Raw genomic sequence first — 18,981 nt, forward strand, 5'->3', positions numbered from 1 at the left:
TTAATTTTTAAAACCTATAAAGGTAAAAAAGAGAGTCCCCGCTCCCCCATCTCAATATCACCCATTTGAAATTTCAGAGAATTACAAGTAAAATAAAGCCAGACATGTATCATGAATCAAGAAAAATTGTATTTTAAGTTGTGAAAAATAAAGATAAAAAGAGATTCCCAAATTCAAAACAAATACAGCATAAGAAATAAGATAACTCCTATGGTTATTGGTAGATCTTTCAGGAAAATATTTTATTTCCTAAAGAGAATAAAATAACAATTGCATTATTGAATGTAAAAAACTTCCAGCCAAGAATAATCTACCAAGTTACAACTTACATTTCAAAGAGTAGTTACTAGGAACATTAGAAACAATAAATATCCAAAATAATTTATTTCCACTCAATTGGCTTTGCAAGAAATATTCGGGGACTTTGATAAATTGAAAATAAGCCCCAATTAAAAGTGAAATGATTCAAAAATATGTTATGTGAGGAACACACAGACCATTGATGGGAACTGTTAGAAAACTGTTAGATCAACTTGTTAGATCAACTGTTAGAAAACTGTTAGATCAAATTTAAAATAGAACATAAATATAGAATGTTCTATGTAATTTTCATGGTAAACATAAAACAAAAATATTTAGAAGAAATGAATATAAAATGAAAATGGAACACAAATATTTCATGAAAGGTATACATCAATATATAAAGAAGAGAATCAAAGAAGACTAGAGACATTTCAAAGTGCTGAGTATATGCTTTGTATGCAAGAGGTTTTGGTTTGCTCTTCAGTACAATATAGTTCCCTAACAACAAGTGTAAGTAACCCTTCAGCACCGAGCACATGAAGCCTTCAAGCACTTCTGAGGAAGAAAGAAAGAAAGAAAGAAAGAAAGAAAGAAAGAAAGAAAGAAAGAAAGAAAGAAAGAAAGAAAGAAAGAAAGAAAGAGAGAGAGGGGGAGGGAGGGAGGGAGGGAGGGAGGGAGGGAGGGAGGGAGGAGAGGGATGGATGGATAAAGGGAGGGACGGAGGGAGGGAGGGAGGGAGGGAGGAAGAAGGGAGGGAAAGAAGGAAGGAAAAAAAGAAAGAGAAAAAGACGGGAGGAAAAATGACAGAAAGGAAGGAAGGAAGGAAAATGGGCAGAATCAGACTGCAAGTATATTCAGAAAATGCAGAAACACAGCAATATATACTTATTGCTCAATAATTTCCCTACATATTAATGGTCTAAGCTCACAAATCAAAGCACAAGTTTACTGGATGAATTAGAGAACAAAATGCAACTTTCTGCTATCTCTAGGAGTTGAGTTATGCTTTAAATATATATGGGCTCACAGGGCCAGAGAGATAGTACAGTGGGGCAGATATCTTGCCTTGCACTTGACCAACTTGTGTTCAATTATCAGCATCACATATGTTCCCTGGAGCACCAATGGGAGTGATCGCTTTTGTCAGAGACAGAAGGAAAACCTAAGAACTGCTAGGTATGAACACACACACACACATACATACACATACACAATAGGTATATAGGTACAAAGTAAAAAGCTTAAAACAATGCTACATGAAGATTAATGGTAAATATAAAAAGGTCAGGGGCATTTTTTGTTGATTTTGATAAAACAGACTTTAAGTTAAAATAGTTATTGACATATAATGATTAAGAATACTTAGCACTCATGAATATATATGTGCCCAAACACAGGAACATTATTATAAACATATATATGCATAGCACTGTAGCACTGTCCTCATGTTGTTCATCGATTTTCTTGAGCGGGCACCAGTAACGCCTCCATTGTGAGACTTCTTGCTACTGTTTTTGGCATATTGAACACGGGAAGCTTGCCAGGCTCTGCCATGTGGGCGGGAGACTCTCGGTAGCTTACTGTTTTTGGCATATCGAACACGGGGAGCTTGCCAGGCTCTGCTGTGTGGGCAGGCGACTCTCGGTAGCTTGTCGGGCTCTCCCAGAGGGTTAGGACGTAGGAATCGAACCCAGGTTGGCTGCCTGCAAGGCAAATGCCCTACCTGCTGTGCTATCGCTCCAGCTCTATACATATATAAATGATATATATATGACATATATATCTATCTATAGATAGACATATAATGTATATAGATATGTATGTGTATATAGATAAAGTATATATATCATCTATCTATATATCATATATACATATCATATTATGGATTTGTATAATATACTTTTGTATTAGGGTAGAGCGATAGCACAGTGAGAAGAGTGTTTGCCTTGCACGCAGCCAACCCAGCCGACCTGAGTTCGATTACTCTGAACCTCTCGGAGAGCCCAGCAAGCTACCGAGAGTATCTCACCTGCAGGCAAAGCCTGGTAAGTTACCCGTGACATATTCGATATTCCAAACACAGTAAGAAGTCTCACAATGTTACTGGGCCTGCTCAAGCAAATCGATGAACAACGAGAAGACAGTGATAGTGACAGTGTGTCATATATATGTATATATATATACATATATACATATATATAATGTCATATATATGCCACATATACTATACACTAAAGACTGAAACACAAAAGACCATGATACAAATATGAAAGTATAATATTCAATATGCAGGGGCTTGAGTAATAGCAGAGCAGGTAAGGTGTTTGCCTTGCATGTGGCTGACCAGGGTTCAATTCCCAGCACCCCATGATCCCCTCAGCACTGCCAGGGGTAATTTCTGAGTGCAGAACCAGGAGTAACCCCTATGCATCATCGTCGGGTGTGACGAAAAAGAAAAAAAAATCAATATACAGGTCAACCATGCAAAAGTTTGTCAAAGAGACAATAGCCTTAAATAAAGTATTAGAGAAGATGATCTTAAAAGATATTTACTGGATCACTTCTCCCTGCCAAAAAAATAAGTACACATTCTTTTCAAGCATACAAGAAGCATTTTTAGGAATAGGTCACACTTTGGGGCACAAAATAAAAGCAAATAAACTTATTATTGAGATCATCTTAAATGTTTTACCAGTGGTATAACAATAGAAATAACCCATAGGAGAAATTCAGAAAAATATCAAATGTATGAAGACAAAACAAGATGCTACTGAATAAGTTTGGATTAAATCAGAGTAAAACAATGAAAAATAACACAAAAAACTCTGAGGAAAAGAAAACACTTTTGAGTTGTTATCAGATTATCACACAAGATTAGCTACTCTGAGAGCATAAAAAAGGAAAAGTATAGCAAGAAAGAAAATACCTAATCAGAGGCAAAAATATTCTAATGCAGATACTTTGTTTTGAATACATGAAATATATATTGTTTTGAAATTTTAATTAAAAAAGTTGCCAATAAGGGTGACCATAGTTTATGGAATGATGACAAAATTTAATTTTTTTAGTTCAGAGTTTATTGTCACATTGAGTATATACTCTGTATTGAAATTAATGAGAAAAAATATTATCTGAACAACGTAGCATTTTAATACATTATGAAAATTATCAAACTCTGTAAATAAGATGAATGTAGAATAAAACATCACTCAATTTAACGTATGAAATAGTTATTATTGAATTCCAATATATATTATATCAAAGTGAGATTTGAAAGTGGATAATGAGAAAAAGGAAAATAGAATTATATTATAGCTAGAGAGGCTTGTTATATATTTTGATTTTGATTTGTATGTTTATTTATAATGAAATCTCTGACAAAGTCTGTATGCTTTTTCTGGCATCATTTTATGATTGATTTACTACTCTGTGTCTATCACTTTAACCCAATTTAGATGATGCTTTAGTGCAATAAATTAAATTCAAATGTTCCAGATGCAATGAACAACTGCAAGATACATTTTATTATTGCTTGCAAAAGTAAAATAAAGTAATGTACTGGTTTGACAGCAATGCTGTAAATTTATCAGAGTGGAACCAAAAAGGATTTACTATTCATTGAAAGATTAGGAAACCTATGGAAGGTATTAGTACCCCTGTTCATAAATTCTCCACTTTGAGAATGTTTGAAGGCAGCTTTCCGTATATTGTGAATGTAGACTCAATATGACAAGGACATATTAGTGACAATTATGTAATTGTTTAAAATTATCTCATATATCCAAATGCATTTTGTATGCTGTAGATGGGGAAGAACTTTGCTTGGATGGTTAAAATTTTTCCTTACCTAGGAGAAAAGGCAGCTAAGATAGAGAAGGGAGCACCAAATAAATGGTGTTGGGAAGATCCACCCAGGATGGGAGATGCATGCTGAAAGTAGACTATGGACTGAACACGATTGCCACTCTACTCCTCTTTTGCAAACCACAGCATCCAAAAGGAGGAAGAGAGCAAAAGGGAATGTTCTGCCACAGAGGCAGGGTGGGATGGGGGGGATGGGGGAGTGGGAGGGATACTGGGATTAGTGGTGGTGGAGAATGGGCACTTATGGAGTAATGGGTACTTGATCATTGTATAACTGAAACCCAAGCACAAAAATTTGTAAGTCTACAACTGTACCGGGCTGGAGTGATAGAACAGCAGTAGGGTGTTTGCCTTACAAACGGCCAACATGGCCGACCCGAGTTCGATTCCTCCGCCCCTCTCAGAGAGCCTGGCAAGCTACTGAGAGTATTTAACCCGCACGGCATAGCCTGGCAAGCTCCCCGTGATGTATTTGATATGCCAAACACAGTAACAACAAGTCTCATGATGGAGAAGTTACTGGGCCTGCTTGAGCAAATCGATGAACAACGGGAGGACTGTGACTGTAGACAACTGTACCTCATGGTGTTTCACTAATAATTTTTTAAAAATTCCTTACGACTATGTTTCTTTCATTTTTTTATTATGCCAGCGATTTCTCAAGCCTGCTGAAAATAGAATAACCTATAGTCAGAAATATATGATACCACAGCATAACGGATTTATTCAGTCACAATCCGGATTTCAGACATCAGTATTTTTAGTGAATTTCCAAGAACTTTTTCCACAAATATGTACATTTGAGATATCAAAATAAGCAAGAGAGCCTCACAATAAATCTCCATTATTCTGCTTCTTAAAAACAAAAAAAAATGTAGTGCTACTATTTTAAACATTGAAAGGTGAAAATAGCCTAAATTAAAAAATATATTAAATGAAAAATAATAAAATATTTATAACAAAAATTCTTATTTCTTAAGGACTGACATATAATCTGGTAGAATCATAGTAAGTGGGATGAAAATGAGGATTTACAAACACTGTTTCAAGGTCCTTTTTTGTAATATTGGAGATTAACCCAGAGTCTTTTATAAAACCACAGCAATTCCCTGCCACTGAACTATACTTTAAGCCCTCTTTCAAACTTCTAAGCTTATTTTTTTTTAAATCATAGCACAAACAAGAGTATAAGAGATTTACTGGTAAAAAAATTTTCAATATTGTGTTCAAAATACATTTTATCATTCATGCTAAAGTAACTGAAAATGGGAAGAATAATTTTGAGTATTATAATTCAATTTTTAGGATAAAGCTTCAAGAATAAACTGAACAAAATAAAACAGGATATTCCCATTTTAATATGCAATTAGTAATGATAATGAACTATACCAGATATGATTAGATAATTATACATGATATCTGGAAATATTTTACTGAAAACATTTTTTAAATGTTTTAATTTTTTACCTATAATATATTATTATCTTCTGAAAAACATCTTAATTGGCACTGGGGTCTCAGACTATTTTTCTTTCTTCATACTCAAAATTAAATATAAAGTTTTGTAATTTTTTTAATTAGTGTAGTTATAATTCAAGTAGTAAGTTTCCACTGAGAATGCCTGGTTAGCATCTCTTAAATATTATTTTTATCCTTTCATACTAAATATTTACTTCTTGCCATCACACATATAATCATTCTTCAGGTACTAATATTACTATGGGATACGCAATTAACAAGTTTGTTACATATCATAAGACTTTTGCTTTGCTTGTTCTGGGGCCCCACTCAATGGTACTCAGGCCTTATGCCTGGCTCTGTGCTCAGGAATCACTCTTGGCAGGGCTCAGGGGACCATATCATATGCTGTGTCCAAACCTGGGTTAACCACAAACAAGGCAAGTGTACTAAACTCTATATTATTGCTCTGGTCCCATAATAATATTTTTTGATGATAAAGCAATAGAAAAATACAAGTTTGAAGAAAATAAACATATCAGGATGGAGACTACGAGCAAGAAACTGCTTTAGATATGGTGGCCTTTCAGGGTAGTCAACTCAAGGTGACAACACTTTCAATTTCACTTTTGGCTAAATATAGTCACAAAGCAACTGGGCATTAGTGTTGGCGATACAGAGGGGAGGTTGGGGTTGCCATTAAAAATGTGTAAGAATGTTCATGTGGGGATAACTAAGGCTGGACGTGTGTAAAGATAACTTTAAGAGTGGGAATATAGATTAGAAGGAGAAAGACAACAGCTATTTCAGGACCTGACATGTTTTCATCATTATCATCACTGTTTTTGCTGTTTTATTTGGGGCAATCACATACCAGATTTCTTAAAGGAAACTCTCTGATTGTTGCTTGAGGTTTGCTGCAAGCATGCTTTTTTTTTGGGGGGGGGGGGTGTGGAGGGACTCAAAACTAGGACCCACAATGACTAGGAACAGTGGCCCACAGTTGGAAGTTTGCTACCAGTGGTGGAGCAGTGGGGAGGGCAGTTAGGATTGAGAAGTTCATGATGACAGTGATAGCTGGAAATGATCCACTCTGAACAAGAACTGGAAGTAGGTAAAGAGATAAATATGATAATCTTTCAGTACCTGTATTGCAAACCATAATGACTAAGAGGAGAGAGAGAGACAGAGAGAGAGAGAGAGAGAGAGAGAGAGAGAGAGAGGAAAAGAAAAGTGCCTGCCATAGGGGGCTGGGCTCCTGGAGGGAGGAAAGGTGGAGATGTTGGTGTTGATGATGGGGAATGTACACTGGTGTAGTGAAAGATGCTGGAACACTGTTTTACCAAATGTTGAACAACTTTGTAATTGTGTATCTCACAATGATTCAATTAACTAACTAAATAAAACCCCAGGTTCTTGCATATAAAGCATACACTCAACTCTTTGAACTATCTTTCTACCTTATGACTTGCGGTGTTTAAAGGTTAGAAGGAAGAAGAGGAAAAAGACATGGACATTAGAAGAACACAATATCTAACTAGTCAGAAAGTAAGTGTTTCACAGAGAGTACCAAGCAATGATACACTTCTGAGAGTCCATGTAATCAAGTCATTGGTAAACCATGAGGAAACCATTTAATTTTACATATATATACATATAATATAGATGTATGCATATATATACACTATGAGTTCACTTATTTAAAAAAGATTTTTTCCATGACTAATAAAAATACCATAGTTTTATTTATTTACTGATTCTCTAACAATTTGAAAATATTCTAGCACAATATGATGTTTGTGGTTTAACTTTTCTTTTTCCTTCAAGAAAACAGGGGCTAGAAAGAGAGATGAAAGAACACTTTGTGTGTTGGTGGCTCACATTCTGTCCTCAGAACCACCTCATCACCTTAGCACCACCAGGAACAACCACCTAGCACAGAACCACAAGAGCACTAGCAGGTGTGACCCAACAACTGCCCCCACCCCTAAAACGTCCCACTGAAAATACTCGAACAAGATACATGCTTTTCACTGAATCAAACTTTCACCGTTTCCAAAACTTTTCATCAAGTCTTTTGTTATTCAATAAAGGACAACTTTATCATGGTTTTGCAAGCTAAATATGTCATTTTCATATTTGCTTATATATTTTCTATTTTTCTTTTAAATCCTCTAGCATATAAATACCACTGAAACGAGGAATTTTGAGTGTTTAACTCAATCTCTTTTTCTAATTTAGATACCCACGGCATCTAAAAAGCAGTTTGGAAACTGTATTCAGTATAATGCTAATGAAATGGCTTTGTCATATCTTGAACTCTCTAAGAAGATATTGAACTGTTTTAAAATATATTAAGGTATAATAAAACAAATTTTTATTAATGCTGTGGAAAATACTGAAGAAATCAACTCTATCACCTAAATATATATCATTTCTGAAAGTCTCAATCTGTTTAAACTGATAATCTTCAGCAATAACCCTCCCATCCATTTTTCTGGTATCATTACATTTATATTAAAGAAAACTGAGTTAAATAAGTCATTGTCCACTCAACTTTATGTAAAACATATTTCTTTTGCACTTGACTAAATTATGTAATTAAGTGTTGGAAAATGACATTCTTAGTAAATTAACAATCGACTAGTCAATTGCTTTTAAAAGACTGGCTATATAAATATAGACTAGTCTCATACTAAATAAATAATGAAGACAATTTTTAGAAAAATTTTGTCTTCCTAGTCTAGCCAACTTAAAATGGAACAAGATCAGTAAACAAATGCTTGCTTGCTGTTGTTGGACTTGGCTTTATTTTTAATCTCTCACTTATCCATGTGTTTTGACAAAAGTTTCTAAGAGTTTTATGTAAAAATAAATATTAATTTTATTAAAGATCAAATTTAAAGATAATATCTAATTAATTGCGATCACTGGGTGGGGTGAGAATCAGAAATTAATAGTGTTTGTTTATGTTTGGGTTGTTGTTTCAGTATGTGTTCAGTTTGATTTGGTTTGGTACCAGGGACTGGGAATAGTGGGAGAAGGGAGGAATGAGAAGTTAGTGCTTTTTTTTTTTTTTCAAAGTATACCAAATTCAAGGCTGGAGTGATAGCATAGCAGTAGGACATTTGATTCATCTGCCCCTCTTGGAGAGCCCAGCAAGCTAACGAGAGTATCTCGCTGGTACAGCAGAGCCTGGCAAGCTCCCTGTGACATATTTGATATGCCAAACACAGTAACAAGTCTCACAATGGAAAAGTTACTGGGCCTGCTCAAGCAAATCGATGAACAAAGGGAGAACGCTGCTACCAAATTCAGGAATTCCAGTGTGAAAGACATACATCTTACCATTCAGCTATATCCACTGTCAAATAATTGTAGGTTTGATAGGTATTACATATATGATTTATGCATTAGAGACAACGAATCATGTTTCTTAATAGTTATTTAACATAAAGCCATACATTTTAAAAATATGTAATAATGCTGTGTAAACTGTTATGATAATTAAAAATAGGTAAGCATGTCTCTATGAAAAATATTTGTAGCAAACTTTTGGAGTATAGGGAGGATCAGTTTCAGTAATATTGAGCGTTGATTTCACCAGCACTTCAAAAACTAGAAACTAATTAAAGCATTAGGTTTCAAAAGTTACCCAACTTGCCATAGAAATAGCTCAATCAGCAGGAACAAAAGGCAAAAACCTAATATGTATATTTATTAATATATATGTATATATGTCAAACAAGCAAAAAATTACCAAAGGCAATTGAATTTAGATGGGAAATAATAAAAAAAATTATCTTCAGGGATGGGGAAAGTATATTTAGTAAGCACTTTTTGAATGTAGCAAACTTCTGTTTGATCCCCAGCATGGCATAAGCTCTCCTTAGCCCTGTCAGGAGGCATCTAGAAGCCCAGACCCAAGAGTCAACCCTGAGAAAAGCTTATGAAAGGAAGAAACAAAGATCCTTATTATAAAACACAATATATCTAGGAAAAGAAAAAGTGGATGCCTCAGCTCCCACTACTATATCATATTCTCCCTGTTTCTGTCTTTGTGTGCTATTCAAGCCATAACATGATTGAGGGATGTCCAATCACATTGGTGAATCAATCTTCTTTAATTGGCCTAAAGTGCAAATCACTTCAGGAATGTCTTCAGGAATCATTTCAGAAATCATTCACATGAACATACCTCGGAATACAGTTTTAATGCCTCTCTTGACATCTGGTAGTCCACACATGAATTAACCATTATATGCTTTTGCCTCTCTGCTTCCTTCCTTTCTTTCATCTTCCTCTTTCCTGGTACCTAAACCCATTGTCTTCTTTTTCCTGTTCTATCTTTAATCCTTAAACTCATCCTTCCCCTAATACCCTTCCTCTTCCTACTACTTCTTCCATCCATATTGATTACTCAGTGTGTGTTCTATGCCAATGAAAAATTAAAGAAAAGTCTTCCTTTGAAAAGTTCATGGAAATATCCAACAGAAAAATCATGGAATATTTCACTACAGAGTGCTTTCAAAACAATAAACACTGAAAGTATTTGTATTCACATGAAATAGGGATGACACTGAAGGTAGGAGATGAGAGAAAGTCTTACTCGGGTGATAGCCCTATTTAAGTATTTTAAAAATTCTCTTTCTCACCAAGCCTCCGGTGTCCTACAGGCTTTTTATTTATGAATTGGATTAGGTTTTTTAAAAGCCATATCTTCTCAGTCAAACAAAGTGTTTTATACGACATCAGTGAAACACATAGGGCATGATTTTCATTCTTCATTCTTCTTTTCTTGGTCTTACGGTTTTGTTAGTGTGCATATCAGAATTTGGTTTAAATGCTGACAGTGCAGTCCTCTCAGAAATGTGAACTAAAAGTATCATTAGCACTTCATTACATTAGCATTTCATCTGTTTTTATTTCTTTAGTTTCACCATTCTGAAAAAGATTCAATATAAAAATATGCATTAATAAAATTTTTAATATTCATTATTCACCTAAAGAGAATGAAATTGCATTATCTTTACAGTTATTGCCATTATTTTCCCCAGGTTATTTCTAGGCCAAATGAATTCCACTATTCCTAGATTGATTTTGAAAATGCAATTGAAACCTAAACAAGAAATTTTTTAAAAAATATTTTTTATTTAATAAAAAAATCAGTAATATTTGAGGTATTTGGAGAAGGAGAACATGTATCTTTCATTAAAATTCCACTAAGACAAAACTTCACTTTTTTACCTATAGATAATCAATTAGGCTTTTAAGAAGGTGGAATTAGCTAGAGTTCTACTGTAGGCCACATGAAAAGATGGAGGTAGTGGAGTGAGAATATTTAAAAGAAGAGGTATTCTATCTTCAAGAATAAATAAACAAATAAGTAAAAAACAATGCTTTTGTAAATTTTTAATGAGCTCATATTATGTAACAATACATAAGAATTCATGCTTTTTAGGGCACTTTGGATCTCTGACTGCAAGCAAGGACCAAGAAGGAATGCAATCAGCAAGCATGTAGTTTATTGAGCTGGCTAGCCAGAGTCAAGCAAGGGTCAGGCAAGGGTCAAGCAAGGGTCAAGCAGGGTCAGGCAAGACCCCGAACTTCTTCAAAGGGAATCTTATATAGGCCTTCACTGGCTGTTACAACAGAGCCAGTGCATTTCATGGGCCACTATCGAGTATCTCATAACTCAGACATTTGGTTATCTTGTATGTTTACCTGGCTCCCTTTGATTTACAGCACATGGCACCTGCATTCTGGTGGAGGTGGATAAGGCAAAAGTTACTAACAGAGGTACAGATAAGGAAGGGTCAACAATTGGTGACAGGATTTACATCCCAATTAGGAAGAGACAACAAATGGTTTCACAGCTAAGGCTCTACTAGGGAGGGGGCAGGAAAAGAAGAGTTACTAATTAGCAGAGTTTAGCTCTGGAATTTTCCTTGAGGTCCCAAGGGACCTTACAATGCTAAGGGCTGGAGCGATAGTGCAGTAGGTAGGGCACTTGCCTTGCATGTGCCCTATCTGGATTTGATCCTCAGCTCCCAAATGGTCCTTTAGTCTTGCCAGAAGAGAGGGATTCCTGAGTAGAGATAGGGGTAAGTCCTGAGCACTGCTGAGTGCAAAACAACAATGACAGCAACAGCAACAACAAAAAAATAAAAAAGCAATAACAAAATTAAACACATACCAATTCATGACATACTAATTATTCATAATTATTATTTATATAATTAACAAGGAAGTACTGGGTTAAGGATCTAAGATATTCACAAATGTGTAAACACAAAAAGACAGCAGCGATCTATCTCTCCCACTGCCCATGTTCGATAGTCTCAGGCTGTTTCCCCAACTCAAGGGAGGTCAGTGGCGATGGGCAGGTGAAGTAAGGAAACAAGAGCCAGTCTGGTTGGTCTTAGTTGCAGTTTATTCCAATTTTCTCTCCATTCACTCCCGTCTCTCCTCTGCCTCCCCTAGCCCACTCTTACAGTCCTATTATATCCCAGAAATTTACATCACGGAGGGTCCAGGTTCTCTCAGACCTATCAGCCCCAGGTTCTCTCAAGCCTGTGTTTACCCTAGAGAACCCGGAAATCTCCTTTTATTGATCATGGTATGTCTAAAGGGCACAATGCAGTGACATCAACAAAAGGAGTTACAGAAAGAACATAGGGGTAGCAAAACATACATTTTTTTCTTTATCTGCAGGCCAGTAATTTTGGCCTCTGGAAAGAAGATACAAAACCAAAACTGAAACTTTTCTTGGGCTTGGATTTGCATCCCAAAGACTAGTCTGCTAGAGTTTGGAATCTACATGTCAAAGACAAGTATTTGAGCTTTGCATCCCAAAGGACTAGTCTGGCTAGAGCCTGGAATCTACATCCCAAAGATCAGGCCTGACTAGTACCTGAGATCTGCATGTCTAAGACCAGCCAGGTTTCTGTGAGAAAAGGAGAACTGCCTCTTACACGATAATGAATTTATTTACTGAAGGCAGTTTGAAAGGGAAAAATGTTCAGCCTCATCCAAACTAGTCAGGACACCTGAGAAATCTCTTTCTCGCCCATTTTCATGGGTCTCTATGTTCCTGCCTGCTGTGCGGTAAAGTGTACATGGGCTCACCCTGACAGTTCAGTCCAGCCCCAAAATTTTGCACTGGGTCCATTCAGTCCCTAGTCAGAACCCTGCTTTTCCGGTGCTAAGAACTAAGGGCAACTGAGGCTTAAGCCTCCCAAGAAGGCAGATGCTCTGGAATGAATAATATTCAAAGTCAATTAAATACTAAATTACAAAGCATAATATTAACTGTCCTCCTGTATCTATACAAAAAGGACATTGCATTAAAGTAAACTATTCAAAAGACACAAGGAGAGGAGAAAGGCAATATTAACTTACAATACAAGTTCAGTGCCCTAGAAAGATCTGACCTTATAAATTAACAGATTCTAATTAGGGGAAAAGCTGATTAAGTGGTTGGGGAAGAGAGAATAAAGAAGTGGTTACAGATAAACAAAGGAATTGGAGTGACTGGGGAGAACTGTGATGGGTGCAACCTGATAAACCTAAGCTTCTTGTGGCAAGGGAGAAAGGACAAATCAATTGTTATCCTACACACAAATGTATTTTTGTTTCCTTTGGAAAAATAATTCCCAATCCTAAAATCTCTGGCACTTAGTTGAATTTTTTACTTAAAGTGATACATCTTCACTCTAGGATATAGATATCTCTGACAGTCTCAGGCTACCAAGAGAGTTTTTAAAATAAACCAATAAGAAAGGGACTATAAAAAATGTTTATTTTTTATGGCTTACTAATTTTACTTATTTTACATCGTGCACGGAGAAATGCACAAAGCAAATTCAAAATACATTAAAAGACTTTTATGTTAGAGTAAAAAATGTAAAACATTGAAGGGGCAAGGATGTTTCTCAGGGGTAGAGAATTCACCAAGTCTCTGTAAGACTGTCTGAGAGAAAAGATTCATAAATGATACATCTGACAAATTATACAATATATATAAATTATATGAAATATTTCATATTTATGAATTACATAGATATTAAATTTTGAAAATGAATGTTTAAAAACTTATAACATCCAAGAAAAGAATAAAAAATATGAGAGTGATAAAAATATAAATCTTGAAGAAAACATATAAATGCATGGAAAATGCTCATTATCACTCACTAATGGGAAAATTTATATCAAAAAAATCTTGCCTAGCTGCTAAACCAAGTATTTCCAGTACTATATTGTACAGAAGTGGTGAGAGTGGCAACCTTGTCTTGTGCCTGGTCTTAGCAGTAAGCTTTTCATTTTTTCACCATTGAGAATAATGTTTGCTGTGGGCTTGAGGTAAATGGCTTTGATTATATTGAGGAAATTTCCTCAAACTCCCTTTTTGTTGGAAGTTTTTAATCAAGGTGCTGGATCTTGTCAAATGCTTTATCTGCATCTATTGATGTGACCCTATGTTTTTTAATATTCTTCCACTGATATGATTTATTATATTGATTGACTTACGTATGTTAAACCATGGTCACTTGCACAGCATGAATCTTTGTCATCTTTTTGATGAGTTGTTACATTCTATTTGCTAGTATTTTGTTGAAGATCTTTGCATCTCTGTTCACTGGGGATATTGGCCTGTAATTCTCTTTGTGTGCTTGTGATACCTTTGTCTAGTTTTGATAACAGCGTGATGTTTGATTCATAGATATTTTTGGAGTATTTCTGCTTCTTCAATTTCTGTGATAAACTTGAAAAGAATTGGCAGGTTGGAATAGTGAACTAGTGAATTATTTCAATAGTAGCCTTAGCTGTGAAACCATTTGTTGTCTCTTCCTAACTGGGATGTAAATTCTGTCACCATTTGTTGACCCTTCCTTATCTGTACCTCTGTTAGAGAACCTGTTCTCTTTAGATGGTTGAAATAATTCACTAGTTATTCCATCTGAGTTAAGGTTTTTGCTTTTGAGAACACTTTTGATTTCTATTTCAATTTCCTTGATAGTGATTGGTCTGTTCAGATGTTCAAAATCTTTGTGTGATGTTGTAGAAATTAGGAATTATCCATTTCTTGTAGGTTCTCTGGTATTCTGGCAAAACTATTCTCAATGTATTACCTGATTCTTTGAACTTCTATGATTTCCGTTGTTATGTCCCCATCTTAATTCTGATTTCATTAATTAAGTTTCTTACTCTCTTTCTCTGTGAACCTTGCTAGTGATTTATCAATCCTATTTTTTTTCAAAGAACAGCTCTTTAATTGATGTTTTTGTATTTTAGATTTACAGCTTGTTAATTTATGCTCTAAGTTTCATTACTTCCTTCTTTCTGTCTGATTTGTACTCCTTTTGTTGGTCATTTTCCAAGATCTTAAGCTGTGAAGTAAAGTTATTTATGTGGCCACTTTCTTCCTTCCTTATGAAAGTTTGTAGAGCTATAAACTTTCCTCTTGATAACTGCTTTTGCTGTATCCCACAAGTTCTGGTAGCTTGTGCCCTCATTCTTGTTTGTTTTCAGGAAACTTTTGATTATATCTTTGATTTCCCCTCTGCCTCACTGATTGTTTAGTAGTGAGCTGTTTAATTTTCAGGTGGTTGATCTGATTCTCTGTTTCTTTGCGTGATTAACTTCTTTTTCAGTGTATCATGGTCTTAGAAAATAGTCGATGCAATTTTTATGATCTTGACTTTATAGAGGTATATTTTGTTGTACAACATGTTGTCTATCTTGGAGAAAGTCCATTTACATTAGAGAAAAATGTGCATTTGGCTTTTGGGGATGAAAACCTCTGCATGTATCTATTAGTCCCCCTCTTCTATAAATTTCTTCAGAGGTAGTATCCCTCAGCTGAATTTTAGTCTCGTTGATCAAAAGATGACAGCAGTGTTGAAATCTTCAGCTTCTATTATGTTACTATCAATGTACTCCTTTACCTCTGTTAGCAGTTTTTACTGGTCCCTCATTGGATGTGTATTTACTTAAAAACATGATTTTTTCCTGATATATATTTCCCCTAATACTTAAGAAATGACCTTTATTGTCTTATAACCTTTTCATCCTGCAATTTATTTTGTCAGATACTGGTATGACCTTTTTGAGGGAATATTTGCCTGAAGAATTGATTTCCAGACTTTCTTTCACTTTGAGTCTGTGTTTGCTTTGACTACGCAAATGTATTTCTTGAAGGCAGCAGGATGTTGGAATTAGTTTATTTTTTAATTTAGTTTACCACTTTGTCTCTTGATTTGGTGCATTCAGACAACTGACATTGAGAAAGATTATTTGTCATGGGTGTGTGTGTCATATCTATATAGTAGTGTGGTGTGTTTGTGGGGTTTGTCTTGCCTCAAATAGCACCTTCAGTTCTTTCAAAATTGGTTTAAAGTCTATGAAAATCCTGAATTATTGTCTACCATGAAGTCATGTTTTGTTCCTTCAAATCTGATTGAGTATCTGTTATGGGTAAAGTATTCTTGGTAGGATGTTAATTTCATTAATTTTTAAAAACTATAACCCTCCATCATCTCATTTGACAGATCTGCTATAAATCATGGGTATGCTGCTTTGTATATGATTTCTTTATTGATCTTGTTGCTTTCAGCATTGTATCTCTCTGTATGGTTTCTGTCATTCTGATTAGAATATGTCTTGAAGTCTTTTTATTTGAGTCTCTTTTAGCTGGTACCCTTTGGGCTTCATGGATTTGGATGCCTGTGTCCTCCAGTTCTGAGAACTTTTTAGTAATGATGTTTTTAACTGATATTTCCTCATTGGGGTTTCTTTCCTGTGCCTTTGAGACTCTAATCATTCTTAAATTGTTCCTCTTGAATTCATGCCCAACTTTTGACTATTGTTGATTTATTTTGAGGTCTGTTTCCAACTTCTGCTGTTGCCTGAAGGTTTTTCTGCATCTTATCTTTGAGCTCATTGATTCTATTTTCAGCTGCTTTACTCTAGTATTGAGGGCTTCCATTGATTTTTTTTCATTTCTCCCACCACATTTTTTAATAATGGCACTTCTGCTTGTCATTTTCTAATCTATTCTCTCTTATCTTCTGCGTTTATTGAATGTCCTTTCCACTGTTTCTTTGTGCTCATTAAACTTCCTCACCATTTCCTCTCTGAATTCTTTTTGTAGTACTGACATGTCAACTTCAGCAATATTCTTTGTTGAAGTGTCAGGACTCATATCTTTATTCACATTCTCTCAAGGATTCCTTGCTGTTTTCCCATGGTTCTTGAAGTAGTCTTGAGGTGATTTTTTTCTAATACACTATTGTCATCTACCCCATTGCCAAGGAAGACTCTGGGGGAACCTCAGTGGGTGGTGACATCCTCTTTCTCATCAAAGATATTCCCTCCTAATTTGATTCCTCTGCAATTGTTTTTTTTTTAATTTTTTTCCCCTTTATTTTATTTTATTTTTTTTTACAGTTGTAGATTTACAATTTTTTGTGCTTTGGTTTCAATTATACAATGATCAGATACCCATCCCTCCACCAGTGCCCATTTTCCACCACCATGGGTAATATCCCTCCCACCCCATCCCCCCATCCCCTCTGTCTCTGTGGCAGGGCAATCCCCTGTGTTCTCTCTCTCCTTTTGGGTGTTGTGGTCTGCAAAAGAGGCATTGAGTGGCAAACATGTTCAGTCCATAGTCTACTTTCGACATGCATCTCCCCTCCTGGGAGGATCCTCCAAACATCCTTTATTTGGTGCTCCCTTCTCTATCTGAACTGCCCTTTCCTCTAGGATACCCGGCTGGCCTCTAAGTTATGGAGTAATCCTCCTGGTGCTGATCTCAGCTATTCTTGGGTATTAATCTCATACTTTGTTACTTTATATCCCCCAGATGAATGCAATCTTTCTATGTTTATCCCTCTCTTTCTGACTCATTTTGCTTAGCATGATACTTTCCATATTGTACCACTTGTATGTAAATTTCATGACTTCATCTTTTCTAACAGCTACATAGTACTCCATTGTGTAGATGTACCAAAGTTTCTTTAACCAGTCATCTGTTCTTGGGCATTCAGGTTTCTTCCAGTTTCTGGCTATTGTAAAGAGTGCTGCAATGAACAAACAAGTGCAGATGTCACTTCGACTATACATTTTTGCCTCTCTGGGATATATTCCCAGGAGTGGTATCGCTGGGTCAAATGGGAGCTCAATTTCTAATTTTTTGAGAATCGTCCATACTGTTTTCCAGAAGGGCTGAACCAGTGGACATTCCCACCAACAGTGAAGGAGTGTCCCTTTCTCGCCACATCCACGCCAGCATCGGTTGCTTTTGTTCTTTTCAATGTGGGCCAGTCTCTGAGGTGTGAGATGGTATCTCATTGTGGTTTTGATCTGCATCTCCCTGATGATGAATGATGTAGAGCATTTTCTCATGTGCTTTTTTGCCATTCAGATTTCTTCTTTGAGAAAGTTTCTGTTCATTTCATTGCCCCATTTTTGGATGGGGTTGGATGTTTTCTTCTTGTCTAGTTTAACCAGTATTTTGTATATCCTTGATATCAACCCCTTGTCTGATGTGTATTCGGTGAATATCCTTTCCCATTCTGTAGACTGTCTTTGTATTTTGGTCACTGTTTCTTTGAAGGTGCAGAAGCTTCTTAGTTTAAGACAGTCCCATTTATCTATCTCTGTTTTCACTTGCTCGGCCAGTGGCGTGGCATCTTTGAAGATACCATTAGCTTCAATGTCATGGAGGGTTTTGCCAACTTTATCTTCAATGTACCTTATGGTTTCTGGTCTGATGTTGAGGTCTTTAATCCATTTTGATCTTACTTTTGTACATGGTGTTAGGCAGAGTTCTGAGCCTATTTTTTTGCATGTAGCCGTCCAGTGATGCCAACACAATTTATTAAAGAGGCTTTCCTTACTCCACTTCACATTACTTGCACCTTTATCAAAGATTAGATGAGCATATGATTGAGAGGAGATGTCAGTATATTCAACCCTGTTCCATTGGTCTGCAGTTCTGCCTTTGTTCCAGTACCATGCTGTTTTAATTACTACTGCTTTGTAGTACAGTTTGAAGTTCGGGAGGTTGATTCCTCCCATTTTCGTTTCTCCAAGAATTGCTTTAGCTATTCGTGGGGGCTTATTGTTCCATATAAATTTCAGGAGTGTTTGCTCCATTTCTTTGAAGAATGTCAGGGGTATCCTTATAGGGATTGCATTGAATTTATACAATGCTTTCTGTAGTATTGCCATTTTGACAATGTTAAGTCTCCCAACCCATGAGCAGGGGATATCTTTCCATTTCCTCATGTCCTCTTTTATTTCCTGAAGTAGTGTTTTGTAGTTTTCTTTGTACAGGTCCTTTACTTCCTT

The sequence above is a fragment of the Sorex fumeus genome, unplaced genomic scaffold (assembly GCF_029834395.1).
Source record: "Sorex fumeus unplaced genomic scaffold, SorFum_2.1 ptg000007l, whole genome shotgun sequence".
NCBI classification, from domain to species: Eukaryota; Metazoa; Chordata; class Mammalia; order Eulipotyphla; family Soricidae; genus Sorex; species Sorex fumeus.